The 20,650-nt window shown below is 55.0% G+C and overlaps 47 non-coding genes across 47 annotated transcripts; 9 read left to right on the top strand and 38 right to left on the bottom strand.

The window, feature by feature from the left end:
• Nucleotides 1-670: 670 nt before the first annotated feature.
• Trnai-aau lies at nt 671-744 on the bottom strand. Its single transcript has one exon. It is a non-coding gene; the product is annotated as a tRNA-Ile (tRNA).
• A 198-nt stretch (nt 745-942) lies between these two features.
• Nucleotides 943-1,014, bottom strand: Trnae-uuc. The gene has a single exon. It is a non-coding gene; the product is annotated as a tRNA-Glu (tRNA).
• Nucleotides 1,015-1,319: 305 nt separating this feature from the next.
• On the bottom strand, nt 1,320-1,393 carry Trnam-cau. Its single transcript has one exon. It is a non-coding gene; the product is annotated as a tRNA-Met (tRNA).
• A 379-nt stretch (nt 1,394-1,772) lies between these two features.
• Nucleotides 1,773-1,843, bottom strand: Trnag-gcc. Its single transcript has one exon. It is a non-coding gene; the product is annotated as a tRNA-Gly (tRNA).
• Nucleotides 1,844-2,168: 325 nt separating this feature from the next.
• Trnag-ucc lies at nt 2,169-2,240 on the top strand. The gene has a single exon. It is a non-coding gene; the product is annotated as a tRNA-Gly (tRNA).
• A 598-nt stretch (nt 2,241-2,838) lies between these two features.
• Nucleotides 2,839-2,912, bottom strand: Trnai-aau. Its single transcript has one exon. It is a non-coding gene; the product is annotated as a tRNA-Ile (tRNA).
• Nucleotides 2,913-3,111: 199 nt separating this feature from the next.
• Trnae-uuc lies at nt 3,112-3,184 on the bottom strand. The gene has a single exon. It is a non-coding gene; the product is annotated as a tRNA-Glu (tRNA).
• Nucleotides 3,185-3,489: 305 nt separating this feature from the next.
• On the bottom strand, nt 3,490-3,562 carry Trnam-cau. The gene has a single exon. It is a non-coding gene; the product is annotated as a tRNA-Met (tRNA).
• A 379-nt stretch (nt 3,563-3,941) lies between these two features.
• Trnag-gcc lies at nt 3,942-4,012 on the bottom strand. Its single transcript has one exon. It is a non-coding gene; the product is annotated as a tRNA-Gly (tRNA).
• Nucleotides 4,013-4,337: 325 nt separating this feature from the next.
• Nucleotides 4,338-4,408, top strand: Trnag-ucc. The gene has a single exon. It is a non-coding gene; the product is annotated as a tRNA-Gly (tRNA).
• A 598-nt stretch (nt 4,409-5,006) lies between these two features.
• Trnai-aau lies at nt 5,007-5,080 on the bottom strand. Its single transcript has one exon. It is a non-coding gene; the product is annotated as a tRNA-Ile (tRNA).
• Nucleotides 5,081-5,278: 198 nt separating this feature from the next.
• On the bottom strand, nt 5,279-5,350 carry Trnae-uuc. Its single transcript has one exon. It is a non-coding gene; the product is annotated as a tRNA-Glu (tRNA).
• A 306-nt stretch (nt 5,351-5,656) lies between these two features.
• Nucleotides 5,657-5,729, bottom strand: Trnam-cau. The gene has a single exon. It is a non-coding gene; the product is annotated as a tRNA-Met (tRNA).
• A 382-nt stretch (nt 5,730-6,111) lies between these two features.
• Trnag-gcc lies at nt 6,112-6,183 on the bottom strand. Its single transcript has one exon. It is a non-coding gene; the product is annotated as a tRNA-Gly (tRNA).
• Nucleotides 6,184-6,509: 326 nt separating this feature from the next.
• On the top strand, nt 6,510-6,581 carry Trnag-ucc. Its single transcript has one exon. It is a non-coding gene; the product is annotated as a tRNA-Gly (tRNA).
• Nucleotides 6,582-7,179: 598 nt separating this feature from the next.
• On the bottom strand, nt 7,180-7,253 carry Trnai-aau. Its single transcript has one exon. It is a non-coding gene; the product is annotated as a tRNA-Ile (tRNA).
• A 199-nt stretch (nt 7,254-7,452) lies between these two features.
• On the bottom strand, nt 7,453-7,524 carry Trnae-uuc. Its single transcript has one exon. It is a non-coding gene; the product is annotated as a tRNA-Glu (tRNA).
• Nucleotides 7,525-7,829: 305 nt separating this feature from the next.
• Nucleotides 7,830-7,902, bottom strand: Trnam-cau. Its single transcript has one exon. It is a non-coding gene; the product is annotated as a tRNA-Met (tRNA).
• Nucleotides 7,903-8,282: 380 nt separating this feature from the next.
• On the bottom strand, nt 8,283-8,353 carry Trnag-gcc. The gene has a single exon. It is a non-coding gene; the product is annotated as a tRNA-Gly (tRNA).
• Nucleotides 8,354-8,678: 325 nt separating this feature from the next.
• On the top strand, nt 8,679-8,750 carry Trnag-ucc. The gene has a single exon. It is a non-coding gene; the product is annotated as a tRNA-Gly (tRNA).
• Nucleotides 8,751-9,348: 598 nt separating this feature from the next.
• Trnai-aau lies at nt 9,349-9,422 on the bottom strand. The gene has a single exon. It is a non-coding gene; the product is annotated as a tRNA-Ile (tRNA).
• A 198-nt stretch (nt 9,423-9,620) lies between these two features.
• Trnae-uuc lies at nt 9,621-9,692 on the bottom strand. The gene has a single exon. It is a non-coding gene; the product is annotated as a tRNA-Glu (tRNA).
• Nucleotides 9,693-9,997: 305 nt separating this feature from the next.
• Nucleotides 9,998-10,070, bottom strand: Trnam-cau. Its single transcript has one exon. It is a non-coding gene; the product is annotated as a tRNA-Met (tRNA).
• A 380-nt stretch (nt 10,071-10,450) lies between these two features.
• Nucleotides 10,451-10,521, bottom strand: Trnag-gcc. Its single transcript has one exon. It is a non-coding gene; the product is annotated as a tRNA-Gly (tRNA).
• Nucleotides 10,522-10,846: 325 nt separating this feature from the next.
• Trnag-ucc lies at nt 10,847-10,918 on the top strand. Its single transcript has one exon. It is a non-coding gene; the product is annotated as a tRNA-Gly (tRNA).
• Nucleotides 10,919-11,516: 598 nt separating this feature from the next.
• Trnai-aau lies at nt 11,517-11,590 on the bottom strand. Its single transcript has one exon. It is a non-coding gene; the product is annotated as a tRNA-Ile (tRNA).
• Nucleotides 11,591-11,788: 198 nt separating this feature from the next.
• Trnae-uuc lies at nt 11,789-11,860 on the bottom strand. Its single transcript has one exon. It is a non-coding gene; the product is annotated as a tRNA-Glu (tRNA).
• A 305-nt stretch (nt 11,861-12,165) lies between these two features.
• Nucleotides 12,166-12,238, bottom strand: Trnam-cau. The gene has a single exon. It is a non-coding gene; the product is annotated as a tRNA-Met (tRNA).
• Nucleotides 12,239-12,618: 380 nt separating this feature from the next.
• Trnag-gcc lies at nt 12,619-12,689 on the bottom strand. The gene has a single exon. It is a non-coding gene; the product is annotated as a tRNA-Gly (tRNA).
• A 325-nt stretch (nt 12,690-13,014) lies between these two features.
• On the top strand, nt 13,015-13,086 carry Trnag-ucc. Its single transcript has one exon. It is a non-coding gene; the product is annotated as a tRNA-Gly (tRNA).
• Nucleotides 13,087-13,684: 598 nt separating this feature from the next.
• Nucleotides 13,685-13,758, bottom strand: Trnai-aau. The gene has a single exon. It is a non-coding gene; the product is annotated as a tRNA-Ile (tRNA).
• Nucleotides 13,759-13,956: 198 nt separating this feature from the next.
• Trnae-uuc lies at nt 13,957-14,028 on the bottom strand. The gene has a single exon. It is a non-coding gene; the product is annotated as a tRNA-Glu (tRNA).
• Nucleotides 14,029-14,333: 305 nt separating this feature from the next.
• On the bottom strand, nt 14,334-14,406 carry Trnam-cau. The gene has a single exon. It is a non-coding gene; the product is annotated as a tRNA-Met (tRNA).
• Nucleotides 14,407-14,786: 380 nt separating this feature from the next.
• Trnag-gcc lies at nt 14,787-14,857 on the bottom strand. The gene has a single exon. It is a non-coding gene; the product is annotated as a tRNA-Gly (tRNA).
• A 325-nt stretch (nt 14,858-15,182) lies between these two features.
• Trnag-ucc lies at nt 15,183-15,254 on the top strand. Its single transcript has one exon. It is a non-coding gene; the product is annotated as a tRNA-Gly (tRNA).
• Nucleotides 15,255-15,852: 598 nt separating this feature from the next.
• Nucleotides 15,853-15,926, bottom strand: Trnai-aau. The gene has a single exon. It is a non-coding gene; the product is annotated as a tRNA-Ile (tRNA).
• A 198-nt stretch (nt 15,927-16,124) lies between these two features.
• On the bottom strand, nt 16,125-16,196 carry Trnae-uuc. The gene has a single exon. It is a non-coding gene; the product is annotated as a tRNA-Glu (tRNA).
• Nucleotides 16,197-16,501: 305 nt separating this feature from the next.
• Nucleotides 16,502-16,574, bottom strand: Trnam-cau. The gene has a single exon. It is a non-coding gene; the product is annotated as a tRNA-Met (tRNA).
• Nucleotides 16,575-16,954: 380 nt separating this feature from the next.
• Trnag-gcc lies at nt 16,955-17,025 on the bottom strand. The gene has a single exon. It is a non-coding gene; the product is annotated as a tRNA-Gly (tRNA).
• Nucleotides 17,026-17,350: 325 nt separating this feature from the next.
• On the top strand, nt 17,351-17,422 carry Trnag-ucc. Its single transcript has one exon. It is a non-coding gene; the product is annotated as a tRNA-Gly (tRNA).
• A 598-nt stretch (nt 17,423-18,020) lies between these two features.
• Trnai-aau lies at nt 18,021-18,094 on the bottom strand. The gene has a single exon. It is a non-coding gene; the product is annotated as a tRNA-Ile (tRNA).
• A 198-nt stretch (nt 18,095-18,292) lies between these two features.
• On the bottom strand, nt 18,293-18,364 carry Trnae-uuc. Its single transcript has one exon. It is a non-coding gene; the product is annotated as a tRNA-Glu (tRNA).
• A 305-nt stretch (nt 18,365-18,669) lies between these two features.
• Nucleotides 18,670-18,742, bottom strand: Trnam-cau. Its single transcript has one exon. It is a non-coding gene; the product is annotated as a tRNA-Met (tRNA).
• A 380-nt stretch (nt 18,743-19,122) lies between these two features.
• Nucleotides 19,123-19,193, bottom strand: Trnag-gcc. Its single transcript has one exon. It is a non-coding gene; the product is annotated as a tRNA-Gly (tRNA).
• Nucleotides 19,194-19,518: 325 nt separating this feature from the next.
• Nucleotides 19,519-19,590, top strand: Trnag-ucc. The gene has a single exon. It is a non-coding gene; the product is annotated as a tRNA-Gly (tRNA).
• A 598-nt stretch (nt 19,591-20,188) lies between these two features.
• On the bottom strand, nt 20,189-20,262 carry Trnai-aau. Its single transcript has one exon. It is a non-coding gene; the product is annotated as a tRNA-Ile (tRNA).
• Nucleotides 20,263-20,460: 198 nt separating this feature from the next.
• On the bottom strand, nt 20,461-20,532 carry Trnae-uuc. Its single transcript has one exon. It is a non-coding gene; the product is annotated as a tRNA-Glu (tRNA).
• Nucleotides 20,533-20,650: the final 118 nt, after the last annotated feature.

Genomic DNA, 20,650 nt, shown 5'->3' with positions numbered 1-20,650 from the left:
CGGTGGTGGTGTAATGGTCAGCATAGTTGCCTTCCAAGCAGTTGATCCGGGTTCGATTCCCGGCCACCGCAGCAGGCTTTTAATTTCGCGTATGAGTACTTTTGCCACGCGCTCTTAAATTATTGTTTTTCCGGCCTCCTACTCGCTGCATACCAGCCCTTAGTGTGTCTCGACTTGTCTCGACTTTGCTCGGCTGACGCGAGAGCTGACGCCTCTCAAATCGGCCTATATCAAAACGACAAGCACGAGAAACGACTGAGAGAGGTAAAGAGAGGTGAGGCTAGGCGATGGACACACAGCACGCCCCCTTCATTTCACGGTGGCGTCTCCCTGACCGAATCGGGCTGCAGCTCCGAAAACTAAGGAGAAACAAAAATAGGAAGTAAAACTGCCAATAGTACCCTGTGTTCCCATGCGCTCACCCGCCCAAGTACTGACAGGGGCCAAAGTGGTTGCGCATCGGCAATCGGACATTTTCTTTCATTTTCTCTTTATCGGTTGAGAACCAGTGTATTCAAGATATTATGGCCATTGCCGAGTGAATGATGTAGCGCTTCCCGACGAGTCGGGTTCGGATCCTCTGTCAACTTCCACGCAGGGTGATGATCTTTTGGTCATCACACTCGCCAGCTGAAATCGGCGCTGCCTTTTCGTAGTAGTAAAAGAGCAGTGGCCCGTGGGGGGATCGAACCCACGACCTTCGCGTTATTAGCACGACGCTCTAACCAACTGAGCTAACGGGCCCCAGCAGATGCAGTTGCTCAGCCCTACGCTGGAAACTGGTGGCATGAAGCCGTACACCATTTCTATGGTCGTCGTGCGTCTGCTTCCCTAGTCTATATTCTGCTGACGGTCACGAAACAGTAGCTATATTGCGAGCAGGACGGGAAACGGCCGCTCGGACAGCTCAAACTTGTCACGACTCGTGTGGAAAAAATTCCGTTCCGGTACCGGGAATCGAACCCGGGCCTCCTGGGTGAAAGCCAGGTATCCTAGCCACTAGACCACACCGGATGCGGCCGTTTCGTTCGACCGTTCGTACCGGTCGCTTGTCGCATTTCGTGTCGAGTGCCGCGTCGGCGCCCTTCTCTCTTTGCGAGCATCTTTGCACAGACTGACTGGCAAGGCGCGCACCTCAAACGCCGCAGAGCAATGCTTTTGGCTTCATGCTCTGCTGGGAGAAGAGGAAAAGGGAAGCTGTAAGTAGCAATAACAGGAGGTAAACATTTTCCCGCTGAAGCGTTGAAAAGTTGTGGATAACAAACAAGAACTACGTTGGCGCCCTAGCAACAGCGCCACCATCAGTCACAGAAAATTAAATGCCCGGGTGAGGATCGAACTCACGACCTTAAGATTATGAGACTTACGCGCTGCCTACTGCGCTACCGAGGCACGGGTGCACCACTGGTCCTGGAAACTGGGTAAATACCGTACCCAATATTAGACGTAGAGACACTGTACTTCCTGGGTAACGTGTTCTGTTGCTACACGCGCACTGCCGGCCCAGTTGATTGCGGTGTTGCTGCAGCTGTTGCAACGATAGGCAGCACTCCTTGTCGTTAAAGCTCAGTGCCTCGGAGGCACCTGGACACAGCAACTTGTGAGGCCAAGCCGACGCTAGTCTGCAGAACATCATGCGAGCGTCCTAGTGGGGACCGGCGAGTGCTGCGTTCTCGGTTCTTCTCAAGGGAATCCAGCTATATATTCTTGCGGATCGTGCATCTCAAGCGCGCAAGCCACACGGCAGCATTATCGCGGGAAAAGCAAAATGATGCATCGGCCGGGAATCGAACCCGGGCCGCCCGCGTGGCAGGCGAGCATTCTACCACTGAACCACCGATGCTGGGGCCAGCGGCAACTTCACGCTGCTTCCCGAGCAGATGTCTCAAGGGAAAGTGGGACTGCCGTCAAGCGCCGTAGCATTCTGTGGAGAAGATGCTGCAGACGCTGAATCCTGCACTGCACTGCTTAAAAATGCCGCCAGAACGCGGTCCTCGCCGGCGCCGACTCTTGCCAAAGGATGCGAAATGTGCGCGGATACGCTGTCCGAATGCGTCTGGATGTGCTCCCCTAGCCTACCTCGAAATGCGCCTGCCAGGTACGATCACCTTCGGCCGCTGCCGACAGGCGGGAAGCCGACACAGCGCGGAGGCGGGGCGCTCGCTTGTGCGGTGGTGGTGTAATGGTCAGCATAGTTGCCTTCCAAGCAGTTGATCCGGGTTCGATTCCCGGCCACCGCAGCAGGCTTTTAATTTCGCGTATGAGTACTTTTGCCACGCGCTCTTAAATTATTGTTTTTCCGGCCTCCTACTCGCTGCATACCAGCCCTTAGTGTGTCTCGACTTGTCTCGACTTTGCTCGGCTGACGCGAGAGCTGACGCTCTCAAATCGGCCTATATCAAAACGACAAGCACGAGAAACGACTGAGAGAGGTAAAGAGAGGTGAGGCTAGGCGATGGACACACAGCACGCCCCCTTCATTTCACGGTGGCGTCTCCCTGACCGAATCGGGCTGCAGCTCCGAAAACTAAGGAGAAACAAAAATAGGAAGTAAAACTGCCAATAGTACCCTGTGTTCCCATGCGCTCACCCGCCCAAGTACTGACAGGGGCCAAAGTGGTTGCGCATCGGCAATCGGACATTTTCTTTCATTTTCTCTTTATCGGTTGAGAACCAGTGTATTCAAGATATTATGGCCATTGCCGAGTGAATGATGTAGCGCTTCCCGACGAGTCGGGTTCGGATCCTCTGTCAACTTCCACGCAGGGTGATGATCTTTTGGTCATCACACTCGCCAGCTGAAATCGGCGCTGCCTTTTCGTAGTAGTAAAAGAGCAGTGGCCCGTGGGGGGATCGAACCCACGACCTTCGCGTTATTAGCACGACGCTCTAACCAACTGAGCTAACGGGCCCCAGCAGATGCAGTTGCTCAGCCCTACGCTGGAAACTGGTGGCATGAAGCCGTACACCATTTCTATGGTCGTGCGTGCGTCTGCTTCCCTAGTCTATATTCTGCTGACGGTCACGAAACAGTAGCTATATTGCGAGCAGGACGGGAAACGGCCGCTCGGACAGCTCAAACTTGTCACGACTCGTGTGGAAAAAATTCCGTTCCCGGTACCGGGAATCGAACCCGGGCCTCCTGGGTGAAAGCCAGGTATCCTAGCCACTAGACCACACCGGATGCGGCCGTTTCGTTCGACCGTTCGTACGGTCGCTTGTCGCATTTCGTGTCGAGTGCCGCGTCGGCGCCCTTCTCTCTTTGCGAGCATCTTTGCACAGACTGACTGGCAAGGCGCGCACCTCAAACGCCGCAGAGCAATGCTTTTGGCTTCATGCTCTGCTGGGAGAAGAGGAAAAGGGAAGCTGTAAGTAGCAATAACAGGAGGTAAACATTTTCCCGCTGAAGCGTTGAAAAGTTGTGGATAACAAACAAGAACTACGTTGGCGCCCTAGCAACAGCGCCACCATCAGTCACAGAAAATTAAATGCCCCGGGTGAGGATCGAACTCACGACCTTAAGATTATGAGACTTACGCGCTGCCTACTGCGCTACCGAGGCACGGGTGCACCACTGGTCCTGGAAACTGGGTAAATACCGTACCCAATATTAGACGTAGAGACACTGTACTTCCTGGGTAACGTGTTCTGTTGCTACACGCGCACTGCCGGCCCAGTTGATTGCGGTGTTGCTGCAGCTGTTGCAACGATAGGCAGCACTCCTTGTCGTTAAAGCTCAGTGCCTCGGAGGCACCTGGACACAGCAACTTGTGAGGCCAAGCCGACGCTAGTCTGCAGAACATCATGCGAGCGTCCTAGTGGGGACCGGCGAGTGCTGCGTTCTCGGTTCTTCTCAAGGGAATCCAGCTATATATTCTTGCGGATCGTGCATCTCAAGCGCGCAAGCCACACGGCAGCATTATCGCGGAAAAGCAAAATGATGCATCGGCCGGGAATCGAACCCGGGCGCCCGCGTGGCAGGCGAGCATTTCTACCACTGAACCACCGATGCTGGGGCCAGCGGCAACTTCACGCTGCTTCCCGAGCAGATGTCTCAAGGGAAAGTGGGACTGCCGTCAAGCGCCGTAGCATTCTGTGGAGAAGATGCTGCAGACGCTGAATCCTGCACTGCACTGCTTAAAAATGCCGCCAGAACGCGGTCCTCGCCGGCGCCGACTCTTGCCAAAGGATGCGAAATGTGCGCGGATACGCTGTCCGAATGCGTCTGGATGTGCTCCCCTAGCCTACCTCGAAATGCGCCTGCCAGGTACGATCACCTTCGGCCGCTGCCGACAGGCGGGAAGCCGACACAGCGCGGAGGCGGGGCGCTCGCTTGTGCGGTGGTGGTGTAATGGTCAGCATAGTTGCCTTCCAAGCAGTTGATCCGGGTTCGATTCCGGCCACCGCAGCAGGCTTTTAATTTCGCGTATGAGTACTTTTGCCACGCGCTCTTAAATTATTGTTTTTCCGGCCTCCTACTCGCTGCATACCAGCCCTTAGTGTGTCTCGACTTGTCTCGACTTTGCTCGGCTGACGCGAGAGCTGACGCTCTCAAATCGGCCTATATCAAAACGACAAGCACGAGAAACGACTGAGAGAGGTAAAGAGAGGTGAGGCTAGGCGATGGACACACAGCACGCCCCCTTCATTTCACGGTGGCGTCTCCCTGACCGAATCGGGCTGCAGCTCCGAAAACTAAGGAGAAACAAAAATAGGAAGTAAAACTGCCAATAGTACCCTGTGTTCCCATGCGCTCACCCGCCCAAGTACTGACAGGGGCCAAAGTGGTTGCGCATCGGCAATCGGACATTTTCTTTCATTTTCTCTTTATCGGTTGAGAACCAGTGTATTCAAGATATTATGGCCATTGCCGAGTGAATGATGTAGCGCTTCCCGACGAGTCGGGTTCGGATCCTCTGTCAACTTCCACGCAGGGTGATGATCTTTTGGTCATCACACTCGCCAGCTGAAATCGGCGCTGCCTTTTCGTAGTAGTAAAAGAGCAGTGGCCCGTGGGGGGATCGAACCCACGACCTTCGCGTTATTAGCACGACGCTCTAACCAACTGAGCTAACGGGCCCCAGCAGATGCAGTTGCTCAGCCCTACGCTGGAAACTGGTGGCATGAAGCCGTACACCATTTCTATGGTCGTCGTGCGTCTGCTTCCCTAGTCTATATTCTGCTGACGGTCACGAAACAGTAGCTATATTGCGAGCAGGACGGGAAACGGCCGCTCGGACAGCTCAAACTTGTCACGACTCGTGTGGAAAAAATTCCGTTCCGGTACCGGGAATCGAACCCGGGCCTCCTGGGTGAAAGCCAGGTATCCTAGCCACTAGACCACACCGGATGCGGCCGTTTCGTTCGACCGTTCGTACGGTCGCTTGTCGCATTTCGTGTCGAGTGCCGCGTCGGCGCCCTTCTCTCTTTGCGAGCATCTTTGCACAGACTGACTGGCAAGGCGCGCACCTCAAACGCCGCAGAGCAATGCTTTTGGCTTCATGCTCTGCTGGGAGAAGAGGAAAAGGGAAGCTGTAAGTAGCAATAAACAGGAGGTAAACATTTTCCCGCTGAAGCGTTGAAAAGTTGTGGATAACAAACAAGAACTACGTTGGCGCCCTAGCAACAGCGCCACCATCAGTCACAGAAAATTAAATGCCCCGGGTGAGGATCGAACTCACGACCTTAAGATTATGAGACTTACGCGCTGCCTACTGCGCTACCGAGGCACGGGTGCACCACTGGTCCTGGAAACTGGGTAAATACCGTACCCAATATTAGACGTAGAGGACACTGTACTTCCTGGGTAACGTGTTCTGTTGCTACACGCGCACTGCCGGCCCAGTTGATTGCGGTGTTGCTGCAGCTGTTGCAACGATAGGCAGCACTCCTTGTCGTTAAAGCTCAGTGCCTCGGAGGGCACCTGGACACAGCAACTTGTGAGGCCAAGCCGACGCTAGTCTGCAGAACATCATGCGAGCGTCCTAGTGGGGACCGGCGAGTGCTGCGTTCTCGGTTCTTCTCAAGGGAATCCAGCTATATATTCTTGCGGATCGTGCATCTCAAGCGCGCAAGCCACACGGCAGCATTATCGCGGGAAAAGCAAAATGATGCATCGGGCCGGGAATCGAACCCGGGCCGCCCGCGTGGCAGGCGAGCATTCTACCACTGAACCACCGATGCTGGGGCCAGCGGCAACTTCACGCTGCTTCCCGAGCAGATGTCTCAAGGGAAAGTGGGACTGCCGTCAAGCGCCGTAGCATTCTGTGGAGAAGATGCTGCAGACGCTGAATCCTGCACTGCACTGCTTAAAAATGCCGCCAGAACGCGGTCCTCGCCGGCGCCGGACTCTTGCCAAAGGATGCGAAATGTGCGCGGATACGCTGTCCGAATGCGTCTGGATGTGCTCCCCTAGCCTACCTCGAAATGCGCCTGCCAGGTACGATCACCTTCGGCCGCTGCCGACAGGCGGGAAGCCGACACAGCGCGGAGGCGGGGCGCTCGCTTGTGCGGTGGTGGTGTAATGGTCAGCATAGTTGCCTTCCAAGCAGTTGATCCGGGTTCGATTCCCGGCCACCGCAGCAGGCTTTTAATTTCGCGTATGAGTACTTTTGCCACGCGCTCTTAAATTATTGTTTTTCCGGCCTCCTACTCGCTGCATACCAGCCCTTAGTGTGTCTCGACTTGTCTCGACTTTGCTCGGCTGACGCGAGAGCTGACGCTCTCAAATCGGCCTATATCAAAACGACAAGCACGAGAAACGACTGAGAGAGGTAAAGAGAGGTGAGGCTAGGCGATGGACACACAGCACGCCCCCTTCATTTCACGGTGGCGTCTCCCTGACCGAATCGGGCTGCAGCTCCGAAAACTAAGGAGAAACAAAAATAGGAAGTAAAACTGCCAATAGTACCCTGTGTTCCCATGCGCTCACCCGCCCAAGTACTGACAGGGGCCAAAGTGGTTGCGCATCGGCAATCGGACATTTTCTTTCATTTTCTCTTTATCGGTTGAGAACCAGTGTATTCAAGATATTATGGCCATTGCCGAGTGAATGATGTAGCGCTTCCCGACGAGTCGGGTTCGGATCCTCTGTCAACTTCCACGCAGGGTGATGATCTTTTGGTCATCACACTCGCCAGCTGAAATCGGCGCTGCCTTTTCGTAGTAGTAAAAGAGCAGTGGCCCGTGGGGGGATCGAACCCACGACCTTCGCGTTATTAGCACGACGCTCTAACCAACTGAGCTAACGGGCCCCAGCAGATGCAGTTGCTCAGCCCTACGCTGGAAACTGGTGGCATGAAGCCGTACACCATTTCTATGGTCGTCGTGCGTCTGCTTCCCTAGTCTATATTCTGCTGACGGTCACGAAACAGTAGCTATATTGCGAGCAGGACGGGAAACGGCCGCTCGGACAGCTCAAACTTGTCACGACTCGTGTGGAAAAAAATTCCGTTCCGGTACCGGGAATCGAACCCGGGCCTCCTGGGTGAAAGCCAGGTATCCTAGCCACTAGACCACACCGGATGCGGCCGTTTCGTTCGACCGTTCGTACGGTCGCTTGTCGCATTTCGTGTCGAGTGCCGCGTCGGCGCCCTTCTCTCTTTGCGAGCATCTTTGCACAGACTGACTGGCAAGGCGCGCACCTCAAACGCCGCAGAGCAATGCTTTTGGCTTCATGCTCTGCTGGGAGAAGAGGAAAAGGGAAGCTGTAAGTAGCAATAACAGGAGGTAAACATTTTCCCGCTGAAGCGTTGAAAAGTTGTGGATAACAAACAAGAACTACGTTGGCGCCCTAGCAACAGCGCCACCATCAGTCACAGAAAATTAAATGCCCCGGGTGAGGATCGAACTCACGACCTTAAGATTATGAGACTTACGCGCTGCCTACTGCGCTACCGAGGCACGGGTGCACCACTGGTCCTGGAAACTGGGTAAATACCGTACCCAATATTAGACGTAGAGACACTGTACTTCCTGGGTAACGTGTTCTGTTGCTACACGCGCACTGCCGGCCCAGTTGATTGCGGTGTTGCTGCAGCTGTTGCAACGATAGGCAGCACTCCTTGTCGTTAAAGCTCAGTGCCTCGGAGGCACCTGGACACAGCAACTTGTGAGGCCAAGCCGACGCTAGTCTGCAGAACATCATGCGAGCGTCCTAGTGGGGACCGGCGAGTGCTGCGTTCTCGGTTCTTCTCAAGGGAATCCAGCTATATATTCTTGCGGATCGTGCATCTCAAGCGCGCAAGCCACACGGCAGCATTATCGCGGGAAAAGCAAAATGATGCATCGGCCGGGAATCGAACCCGGGCCGCCCGCGTGGCAGGCGAGCATTCTACCACTGAACCACCGATGCTGGGGCCAGCGGCAACTTCACGCTGCTTCCCGAGCAGATGTCTCAAGGGAAAGTGGGACTGCCGTCAAGCGCCGTAGCATTCTGTGGAGAAGATGCTGCAGACGCTGAATCCTGCACTGCACTGCTTAAAAATGCCGCCAGAACGCGGTCCTCGCCGGCGCCGACTCTTGCCAAAGGATGCGAAATGTGCGCGGATACGCTGTCCGAATGCGTCTGGATGTGCTCCCCTAGCCTACCTCGAAATGCGCCTGCCAGGTACGATCACCTTCGGCCGCTGCCGACAGGCGGGAAGCCGACACAGCGCGGAGGCGGGGCGCTCGCTTGTGCGGTGGTGGTGTAATGGTCAGCATAGTTGCCTTCCAAGCAGTTGATCCGGGTTCGATTCCCGGCCACCGCAGCAGGCTTTTAATTTCGCGTATGAGTACTTTTGCCACGCGCTCTTAAATTATTGTTTTTCCGGCCTCCTACTCGCTGCATACCAGCCCTTAGTGTGTCTCGACTTGTCTCGACTTTGCTCGGCTGACGCGAGAGCTGACGCTCTCAAATCGGCCTATATCAAAACGACAAGCACGAGAAACGACTGAGAGAGGTAAAGAGAGGTGAGGCTAGGCGATGGACACACAGCACGCCCCCTTCATTTCACGGTGGCGTCTCCCTGACCGAATCGGGCTGCAGCTCCGAAAACTAAGGAGAAACAAAAATAGGAAGTAAAACTGCCAATAGTACCCTGTGTTCCCATGCGCTCACCCGCCCAAGTACTGACAGGGGCCAAAGTGGTTGCGCATCGGCAATCGGACATTTTCTTTCATTTTCTCTTTATCGGTTGAGAACCAGTGTATTCAAGATATTATGGCCATTGCCGAGTGAATGATGTAGCGCTTCCCGACGAGTCGGGTTCGGATCCTCTGTCAACTTCCACGCAGGGTGATGATCTTTTGGTCATCACACTCGCCAGCTGAAATCGGCGCTGCCTTTTCGTAGTAGTAAAAGAGCAGTGGCCCGTGGGGGGATCGAACCCACGACCTTCGCGTTATTAGCACGACGCTCTAACCAACTGAGCTAACGGGCCCCAGCAGATGCAGTTGCTCAGCCCTACGCTGGAAACTGGTGGCATGAAGCCGTACACCATTTCTATGGTCGTCGTGCGTCTGCTTCCCTAGTCTATATTCTGCTGACGGTCACGAAACAGTAGCTATATTGCGAGCAGGACGGGAAACGGCCGCTCGGACAGCTCAAACTTGTCACGACTCGTGTGGAAAAAATTCCGTTCCGGTACCGGGAATCGAACCCGGGCCTCCTGGGTGAAAGCCAGGTATCCTAGCCACTAGACCACACCGGATGCGGCCGTTTCGTTCGACCGTTCGTACGGTCGCTTGTCGCATTTCGTGTCGAGTGCCGCGTCGGCGCCCTTCTCTCTTTGCGAGCATCTTTGCACAGACTGACTGGCAAGGCGCGCACCTCAAACGCCGCAGAGCAATGCTTTTGGCTTCATGCTCTGCTGGGAGAAGAGGAAAAGGGAAGCTGTAAGTAGCAATAACAGGAGGTAAACATTTTCCCGCTGAAGCGTTGAAAAGTTGTGGATAACAAACAAGAACTACGTTGGCGCCCTAGCAACAGCGCCACCATCAGTCACAGAAAATTAAATGCCCCGGGTGAGGATCGAACTCACGACCTTAAGATTATGAGACTTACGCGCTGCCTACTGCGCTACCGAGGCACGGGTGCACCACTGGTCCTGGAAACTGGGTAAATACCGTACCCAATATTAGACGTAGAGACACTGTACTTCCTGGGTAACGTGTTCTGTTGCTACACGCGCACTGCCGGCCCAGTTGATTGCGGTGTTGCTGCAGCTGTTGCAACGATAGGCAGCACTCCTTGTCGTTAAAGCTCAGTGCCTCGGAGGCACCTGGACACAGCAACTTGTGAGGCCAAGCCGACGCTAGTCTGCAGAACATCATGCGAGCGTCCTAGTGGGGACCGGCGAGTGCTGCGTTCTCGGTTCTTCTCAAGGGAATCCAGCTATATATTCTTGCGGATCGTGCATCTCAAGCGCGCAAGCCACACGGCAGCATTATCGCGGGAAAAGCAAAATGATGCATCGGCCGGGAATCGAACCCGGGCCGCCCGCGTGGCAGGCGAGCATTCTACCACTGAACCACCGATGCTGGGGCCAGCGGCAACTTCACGCTGCTTCCCGAGCAGATGTCTCAAGGGAAAGTGGGACTGCCGTCAAGCGCCGTAGCATTCTGTGGAGAAGATGCTGCAGACGCTGAATCCTGCACTGCACTGCTTAAAAATGCCGCCAGAACGCGGTCCTCGCCGGCGCCGACTCTTGCCAAAGGATGCGAAATGTGCGCGGATACGCTGTCCGAATGCGTCTGGATGTGCTCCCCTAGCCTACCTCGAAATGCGCCTGCCAGGTACGATCACCTTCGGCCGCTGCCGACAGGCGGGAAGCCGACACAGCGCGGAGGCGGGGCGCTCGCTTGTGCGGTGGTGGTGTAATGGTCAGCATAGTTGCCTTCCAAGCAGTTGATCCGGGTTCGATTCCCGGCCACCGCAGCAGGCTTTTAATTTCGCGTATGAGTACTTTTGCCACGCGCTCTTAAATTATTGTTTTTCCGGCCTCCTACTCGCTGCATACCAGCCCTTAGTGTGTCTCGACTTGTCTCGACTTTGCTCGGCTGACGCGAGAGCTGACGCTCTCAAATCGGCCTATATCAAAACGACAAGCACGAGAAACGACTGAGAGAGGTAAAGAGAGGTGAGGCTAGGCGATGGACACACAGCACGCCCCCTTCATTTCACGGTGGCGTCTCCCTGACCGAATCGGGCTGCAGCTCCGAAAACTAAGGAGAAACAAAAATAGGAAGTAAAACTGCCAATAGTACCCTGTGTTCCCATGCGCTCACCCGCCCAAGTACTGACAGGGGCCAAAGTGGTTGCGCATCGGCAATCGGACATTTTCTTTCATTTTCTCTTTATCGGTTGAGAACCAGTGTATTCAAGATATTATGGCCATTGCCGAGTGAATGATGTAGCGCTTCCCGACGAGTCGGGTTCGGATCCTCTGTCAACTTCCACGCAGGGTGATGATCTTTTGGTCATCACACTCGCCAGCTGAAATCGGCGCTGCCTTTTCGTAGTAGTAAAAGAGCAGTGGCCCGTGGGGGGATCGAACCCACGACCTTCGCGTTATTAGCACGACGCTCTAACCAACTGAGCTAACGGGCCCCAGCAGATGCAGTTGCTCAGCCCTACGCTGGAAACTGGTGGCATGAAGCCGTACACCATTTCTATGGTCGTCGTGCGTCTGCTTCCCTAGTCTATATTCTGCTGACGGTCACGAAACAGTAGCTATATTGCGAGCAGGACGGGAAACGGCCGCTCGGACAGCTCAAACTTGTCACGACTCGTGTGGAAAAAATTCCGTTCCGGTACCGGGAATCGAACCCGGGCCTCCTGGGTGAAAGCCAGGTATCCTAGCCACTAGACCACACCGGATGCGGCCGTTTCGTTCGACCGTTCGTACGGTCGCTTGTCGCATTTCGTGTCGAGTGCCGCGTCGGCGCCCTTCTCTCTTTGCGAGCATCTTTGCACAGACTGACTGGCAAGGCGCGCACCTCAAACGCCGCAGAGCAATGCTTTTGGCTTCATGCTCTGCTGGGAGAAGAGGAAAAGGGAAGCTGTAAGTAGCAATAACAGGAGGTAAACATTTTCCCGCTGAAGCGTTGAAAAGTTGTGGATAACAAACAAGAACTACGTTGGCGCCCTAGCAACAGCGCCACCATCAGTCACAGAAAATTAAATGCCCCGGGTGAGGATCGAACTCACGACCTTAAGATTATGAGACTTACGCGCTGCCTACTGCGCTACCGAGGCACGGGTGCACCACTGGTCCTGGAAACTGGGTAAATACCGTACCCAATATTAGACGTAGAGACACTGTACTTCCTGGGTAACGTGTTCTGTTGCTACACGCGCACTGCCGGCCCAGTTGATTGCGGTGTTGCTGCAGCTGTTGCAACGATAGGCAGCACTCCTTGTCGTTAAAGCTCAGTGCCTCGGAGGCAACTGGACACAGCAACTTGTGAGGCCAAGCCGACGCTAGTCTGCAGAACATCATGCGAGCGTCCTAGTGGGGACCGGCGAGTGCTGCGTTCTCGGTTCTTCTCAAGGGAATCCAGCTATATATTCTTGCGGATCGTGCATCTCAAGCGCGCAAGCCACACGGCAGCATTATCGCGGGAAAAGCAAAATGATGCATCGGCCGGGAATCGAACCCGGGCCGCCCGCGTGGCAGGCGAGCATTCTACCACTGAACCACCGATGCTGGGGCCAGCGGCAACTTCACGCTGCTTCCCGAGCAGATGTCTCAAGGGAAAGTGGGACTGCCGTCAAGCGCCGTAGCATTCTGTGGAGAAGATGCTGCAGACGCTGAATCCTGCACTGCACTGCTTAAAAATGCCGCCAGAACGCGGTCCTCGCCGGCGCCGACTCCTGCCAAAGGATGCGAAATGTGCGCGGATACGCTGTCCGAATGCGTCTGGATGTGCTCCCCTAGCCTACCTCGAAATGCGCCTGCCAGGTACGATCACCTTCGGCCGCTGCCGACAGGCGGGAAGCCGACACAGCGCGGAGGCGGGGCGCTCGCTTGTGCGGTGGTGGTGTAATGGTCAGCATAGTTGCCTTCCAAGCAGTTGATCCGGGTTCGATTCCCGGCCACCGCAGCAGGCTTTTAATTTCGCGTATGAGTACTTTTGCCACGCGCTCTTAAATTATTGTTTTTCCGGCCTCCTACTCGCTGCATACCAGCCCTTAGTGTGTCTCGACTTGTCTCGACTTTGCTCGGCTGACGCGAGAGCTGACGCTCTCAAATCGGCCTATATCAAAACGACAAGCACGAGAAACGACTGAGAGAGGTAAAGAGAGGTGAGGCTAGGCGATGGACACACAGCACGCCCCCTTCATTTCACGGTGGCGTCTCCCTGACCGAATCGGGCTGCAGCTCCGAAAACTAAGGAGAAACAAAAATAGGAAGTAAAACTGCTAATAGTACCCTGTGTTCCCATGCGCTCACCCGCCCAAGTACTGACAGGGGCCAAAGTGGTTGCGCATCGGCAATCGGACATTTTCTTTCATTTTCTCTTTATCGGTTGAGAACCAGTGTATTCAAGATATTATGGCCATTGCCGAGTGAATGATGTAGCGCTTCCCGACGAGTCGGGTTCGGATCCTCTGTCAACTTCCACGCAGGGTGATGATCTTTTGGTCATCACACTCGCCAGCTGAAATCGGCGCTGCCTTTTCGTAGTAGTAAAAGAGCAGTGGCCCGTGGGGGGATCGAACCCACGACCTTCGCGTTATTAGCACGACGCTCTAACCAACTGAGCTAACGGGCCCCAGCAGATGCAGTTGCTCAGCCCTACGCTGGAAACTGGTGGCATGAAGCCGTACACCATTTCTATGGTCGTCGTGCGTCTGCTTCCCTAGTCTATATTCTGCTGACGGTCACGAAACAGTAGCTATATTGCGAGCAGGACGGGAAACGGCCGCTCGGACAGCTCAAACTTGTCACGACTCGTGTGGAAAAAATTCCGTTCCGGTACCGGGAATCGAACCCGGGCCTCCTGGGTGAAAGCCAGGTATCCTAGCCACTAGACCACACCGGATGCGGCCGTTTCGTTCGACCGTTCGTACGGTCGCTTGTCGCATTTCGTGTCGAGTGCCGCGTCGGCGCCCTTCTCTCTTTGCGAGCATCTTTGCACAGACTGACTGGCAAGGCGCGCACCTCAAACGCCGCAGAGCAATGCTTTTGGCTTCATGCTCTGCTGGGAGAAGAGGAAAAGGGAAGCTGTAAGTAGCAATAACAGGAGGTAAACATTTTCCCGCTGAAGCGTTGAAAAGTTGTGGATAACAAACAAGAACTACGTTGGCGCCCTAGCAACAGCGCCACCATCAGTCACAGAAAATTAAATGCCCCGGGTGAGGATCGAACTCACGACCTTAAGATTATGAGACTTACGCGCTGCCTACTGCGCTACCGAGGCACGGGTGCACCACTGGTCCTGGAAACTGGGTAAATACCGTACCCAATATTAGACGTAGAGACACTGTACTTCCTGGGTAACGTGTTCTGTTGCTACACGCGCACTGCCGGCCCAGTTGATTGCGGTGTTGCTGCAGCTGTTGCAACGATAGGCAGCACTCCTTGTCGTTAAAGCTCAGTGCCTCGGAGGCACCTGGACACAGCAACTTGTGAGGCCAAGCCGACGCTAGTCTGCAGAACATCATGCGAGCGTCCTAGTGGGGACCGGCGAGTGCTGCGTTCTCGGTTCTTCTCAAGGGAATCCAGCTATATATTCTTGCGGATCGTGCATCTCAAGCGCGCAAGCCACACGGCAGCATTATCGCGGGAAAAGCAAAATGATGCATCGGCCGGGAATCGAACCCGGGCCGCCCGCGTGGCAGGCGAGCATTCTACCACTGAACCACCGATGCTGGGGCCAGCGGCAACTTCACGCTGCTTCCCGAGCAGATGTCTCAAGGGAAAGTGGGACTGCCGTCAAGCGCCGTAGCATTCTGTGGAGAAGATGCTGCAGACGCTGAATCCTGCACTGCACTGCTTAAAAATGCCGCCAGAACGCGGTCCTCGCCGGCGCCGACTCTTGCCAAAGGATGCGAAATGTGCGCGGATACGCTGTCCGAATGCGTCTGGATGTGCTCCCCTAGCCTACCTCGAAATGCGCCTGCCAGGTACGATCACCTTCGGCCGCTGCCGACAGGCGGGAAGCCGACACAGCGCGGAGGCGGGGCGCTCGCTTGTGCGGTGGTGGTGTAATGGTCAGCATAGTTGCCTTCCAAGCAGTTGATCCGGGTTCGATTCCCGGCCACCGCAGCAGGCTTTTAATTTCGCGTATGAGTACTTTTGCCACGCGCTCTTAAATTATTGTTTTTCCGGCCTCCTACTCGCTGCATACCAGCCCTTAGTGTGTCTCGACTTGTCTCGACTTTGCTCGGCTGACGCGAGAGCTGACGCTCTCAAATCGGCCTATATCAAAACGACAAGCACGAGAAACGACTGAGAGAGGTAAAGAGAGGTGAGGCTAGGCGATGGACACACAGCACGCCCCCTTCATTTCACGGTGGCGTCTCCCTGACCGAATCGGGCTGCAGCTCCGAAAACTAAGGAGAAACAAAAATAGGAAGTAAAACTGCCAATAGTACCCTGTGTTCCCATGCGCTCACCCGCCCAAGTACTGACAGGGGCCAAAGTGGTTGCGCATCGGCAATCGGACATTTTCTTTCATTTTCTCTTTATCGGTTGAGAACCAGTGTATTCAAGATATTATGGCCATTGCCGAGTGAATGATGTAGCGCTTCCCGACGAGTCGGGTTCGGATCCTCTGTCAACTTCCACGCAGGGTGATGATCTTTTGGTCATCACACTCGCCAGCTGAAATCGGCGCTGCCTTTTCGTAGTAGTAAAAGAGCAGTGGCCCGTGGGGGGATCGAACCCACGACCTTCGCGTTATTAGCACGACGCTCTAACCAACTGAGCTAACGGGCCCCAGCAGATGCAGTTGCTCAGCCCTACGCTGGAAACTGGTGGCATGAAGCCGTACACCATTTCTATGGTCGTCGTGCGTCTGCTTCCCTAGTCTATATTCTGCTGACGGTCACGAAACAGTAGCTATATTGCGAGCAGGACGGGAAACGGCCGCTCGGACAGCTCAAACTTGTCACGACTCGTGTGGAAAAAATTCCGTTCCGGTACCGGGAATCGAACCCGGGCCTCCTGGGTGAAAGCCAGGTATCCTAGCCACTAGACCACACCGGATGCGGCCGTTTCGTTCGACCGTTCGTACGGTCGCTTGTCGCATTTCGTGTCGAGTGCCGCGTCGGCGCCCTTCTCTCTTTGCGAGCATCTTTGCACAGACTGACTGGCAAGGCGCGCACCTCAAACGCCGCAGAGCAATGCTTTTGGCTTCATGCTCTGCTGGGAGAAGAGGAAAAGGGAAGCTGTAAGTAGCAATAACAGGAGGTAAACATTTTCCCGCTGAAGCGTTGAAAAGTTGTGGATAACAAACAAGAACTACGTTGGCGCCCTAGCAACAGCGCCACCATCAGTCACAGAAAATTAAATGCCCCGGGTGAGGATCGAACTCACGACCTTAAGATTATGAGACTTACGCGCTGCCTACTGCGCTACCGAGGCACGGGTGCACCACTGGTCCTGGAAACTGGGTAAATACCGTACCCAATATTAGACGTAGAGACACTGTACTTCCTGGGTAACGTGTTCTGTTGCTACACGCGCACTGCCGGCCCAGTTGATTGCGGTGTTGCTGCAGCTGTTGCAACGATAGGCAGCACTCCTTGTCGTTAAAGCTCAGTGCCTCGGAGGCACCTGGACACAGCAACTTGTGAGGCCAAGCCGACGCTAGTCTGCAGAACATCATGCGAGCGTCCTAGTGGGGACCGGCGAGTGCTGCGTTCTCGGTTCTTCTCAAGGGAATCCAGCTATATATTCTTGCGGATCGTGCATCTCAAGCGCGCAAGCCACACGGCAGCATTATCGCGGGAAAAGCAAAATGATGCATCGGCCGGGAATCGAACCCGGGCCGCCCGCGTGGCAGGCGAGCATTCTACCACTGAACCACCGATGCTGGGGCCAGCGGCAACTTCACGCTGCTTCCCGAGCAGATGTCTCAAGGGAAAGTGGGACTGCCGTCAAGCGCCGTAGCATTCTGTGGAGAAGATGCTGCAGACGCTGAATCCTGCACTGCACTGCTTAAAAATGCCGCCAGAACGCGGTCCTCGCCGGCGCCGACTCTTGCCAAAGGATGCGAAATGTGCGCGGATACGCTGTCCGAATGCGTCTGGATGTGCTCCCCTAGCCTACCTCGAAATGCGCCTGCCAGGTACGATCACCTTCGGCCGCTGCCGACAGGCGGGAAGCCGACACAGCGCGGAGGCGGGGCGCTCGCTTGTGCGGTGGTGGTGTAATGGTCAGCATAGTTGCCTTCCAAGCAGTTGATCCGGGTTCGATTCCCGGCCACCGCAGCAGGCTTTTAATTTCGCGTATGAGTACTTTTGCCACGCGCTCTTAAATTATTGTTTTTCCGGCCTCCTACTCGCTGCATACCAGCCCTTAGTGTGTCTCGACTTGTCTCGACTTTGCTCGGCTGACGCGAGAGCTGACGCTCTCAAATCGGCCTATATCAAAACGACAAGCACGAGAAACGACTGAGAGAGGTAAAGAGAGGTGAGGCTAGGCGATGGACACACAGCACGCCCCCTTCATTTCACGGTGGCGTCTCCCTGACCGAATCGGGCTGCAGCTCCGAAAACTAAGGAGAAACAAAAATAGGAAGTAAAACTGCCAATAGTACCCTGTGTTCCCATGCGCTCACCCGCCCAAGTACTGACAGGGGCCAAAGTGGTTGCGCATCGGCAATCGGACATTTTCTTTCATTTTCTCTTTATCGGTTGAGAACCAGTGTATTCAAGATATTATGGCCATTGCCGAGTGAATGATGTAGCGCTTCCCGACGAGTCGGGTTCGGATCCTCTGTCAACTTCCACGCAGGGTGATGATCTTTTGGTCATCACACTCGCCAGCTGAAATCGGCGCTGCCTTTTCGTAGTAGTAAAAGAGCAGTGGCCCGTGGGGGGATCGAACCCACGACCTTCGCGTTATTAGCACGACGCTCTAACCAACTGAGCTAACGGGCCCCAGCAGATGCAGTTGCTCAGCCCTACGCTGGAAACTGGTGGCATGAAGCCGTACACCATTTCTATGGTCGTCGTGCGTCTGCTTCCCTAGTCTATATTCTGCTGACGGTCACGAAACAGTAGCTATATTGCGAGCAGGACGGGAAACGGCCGCTCGGACAGCTCAAACTTGTCACGACTCGTGTGGAAAAAATTCCGTTCCGGTACCGGGAATCGAACCCGGGCCTCCTGGGTGAAAGCCAGGTATCCTAGCCACTAGACCACACCGGATGCGGCCGTTTCGTTCGACCGTTCGTACGGTCGCTTGTCGCATTTCGTGTCGAGTGCCGCGTCGGCGCCCTTCTCTCTTTGCGAGCATCTTTGCACAGACTGACTGGCAAGGCGCGCACCTCAAACGCCGCAGAGCAATGCTTTTGGCTTCATGCTCTGCTGGGAGAAGAGGAAAAGGGAAGCTGTAAGTAGCAATAACAGGAGGTAAACATTTTCCCGCTGAAGCGTTGAAAAGTTGTGGATAACAAACAAGAACTACGTTGGCGCCCTAGCAACAGCGCCACCATCAGTCACAGAAAATTAAATGCCCCGGGTGAGGATCGAACTCACGACCTTAAGATTATGAGACTTACGCGCTGCCTACTGCGCTACCGAGGCACGGGTGCACCACTGGTCCTGGAAACTGGGTAAATACCGTACCCAATATTAGACGTAGAGACACTGTACTTCCTGGGTAACGTGTTCTGTTGCTACACGCGCACTGCCGGCCCAGTTGATTGCGGTGTTGCTGCAGCTGTTGCAACGATAGGCAGCACTCCTTGTCGTTAAAGCTCAGTGCCTCGGAGGCACCTGGACACAGCAACTTGTGAGGCCAAGCCGACGCTAGTCTGCAGAACATCATGCGAGCGTCCTAGTGGGGACCGGCGAGTGCTGCGTTCTCGGTTCTTCTCAAGGGAATCCAGCTATATATTCTTGCGGATCGTGCATCTCAAGCGCGCAAGCCACACGGCAGCATTATCGCGGGAAAAGCAAAATGATGCATCGGCCGGGAATCGAACCCGGGCCGCCCGCGTGGCAGGCGAGCATTCTACCACTGAACCACCGATGCTGGGGCCAGCGGCAACTTCACGCTGCTTCCCGAGCAGATGTCTCAAGGGAAAGTGGGACTGCCGTCAAGCGCCGTAGCATTCTGTGGAGAAGATGCTGCAGACGCTGAATCCTGCACTGCACTGCTTAAAAATGCCGCCAGAACGCGGTCCTCGCCGGCGCCGACTCTTGCCAAAGGATGCGAAATGTGCGCGGATACGCTGTCCGAATGCGTCTGGATGTGCTCCCCTAGCCTACCTCGAAATGCGCCTGCCAGGTACGATCACCTTCGGCCGCTGCCGACAGGCGGGAAGCCGACACAGCGCGGAGGCGGGGCGCTCGCTTGTGCGGTGGTGGTGTAATGGTCAGCATAGTTGCCTTCCAAGCAGTTGATCCGGGTTCGATTCCCGGCCACCGCAGCAGGCTTTTAATTTCGCGTATGAGTACTTTTGCCACGCGCTCTTAAATTATTGTTTTTCCGGCCTCCTACTCGCTGCATACCAGCCCTTAGTGTGTCTCGACTTGTCTCGACTTTGCTCGGCTGACGCGAGAGCTGACGCTCTCAAATCGGCCTATATCAAAACGACAAGCACGAGAAACGACTGAGAGAGGTAAAGAGAGGTGAGGCTAGGCGATGGACACACAGCACGCCCCCTTCATTTCACGGTGGCGTCTCCCTGACCGAATCGGGCTGCAGCTCCGAAAACTAAGGAGAAACAAAAATAGGAAGTAAAACTGCCAATAGTACCCTGTGTTCCCATGCGCTCACCCGCCCAAGTACTGACAGGGGCCAAAGTGGTTGCGCATCGGCAATCGGACATTTTCTTTCATTTTCTCTTTATCGGTTGAGAACCAGTGTATTCAAGATATTATGGCCATTGCCGAGTGAATGATGTAGCGCTTCCCGACGAGTCGGGTTCGGATCCTCTGTCAACTTCCACGCAGGGTGATGATCTTTTGGTCATCACACTCGCCAGCTGAAATCGGCGCTGCCTTTTCGTAGTAGTAAAAGAGCAGTGGCCCGTGGGGGGATCGAACCCACGACCTTCGCGTTATTAGCACGACGCTCTAACCAACTGAGCTAACGGGCCCCAGCAGATGCAGTTGCTCAGCCCTACGCTGGAAACTGGTGGCATGAAGCCGTACACCATTTCTATGGTCGTCGTGCGTCTGCTTCCCTAGTCTATATTCTGCTGACGGTCACGAAACAGTAGCTATATTGCGAGCAGGACGGGAAACGGCCGCTCGGACAGCTCAAACTTGTCACGACTCGTGTGGAAAAAATTCCGTTCCGGTACCGGGAATCGAACCCGGGCCTCCTGGGTGAAAGCCAGGTATCCTAGCCACTAGACCACACCGGATGCGGCCGTTTCGTTCGACCGTTCGTACGGTCGCTTGTCGCATTTCGTGTCGAGTGCCGCGTCGGCGCCCTTCTCTCTTTGCGAGCATCTTTGCACAGACTGACTGGCAAGGCGCGCA

The sequence above is a fragment of the Schistocerca piceifrons genome, unplaced genomic scaffold (assembly GCF_021461385.2).
Source record: "Schistocerca piceifrons isolate TAMUIC-IGC-003096 unplaced genomic scaffold, iqSchPice1.1 HiC_scaffold_635, whole genome shotgun sequence".
NCBI classification, from domain to species: Eukaryota; Metazoa; Arthropoda; class Insecta; order Orthoptera; family Acrididae; genus Schistocerca; species Schistocerca piceifrons.
Note: the sequence above shows the minus strand (reverse complement) of the source record. Positions and strands in the feature narration are given on the sequence as shown.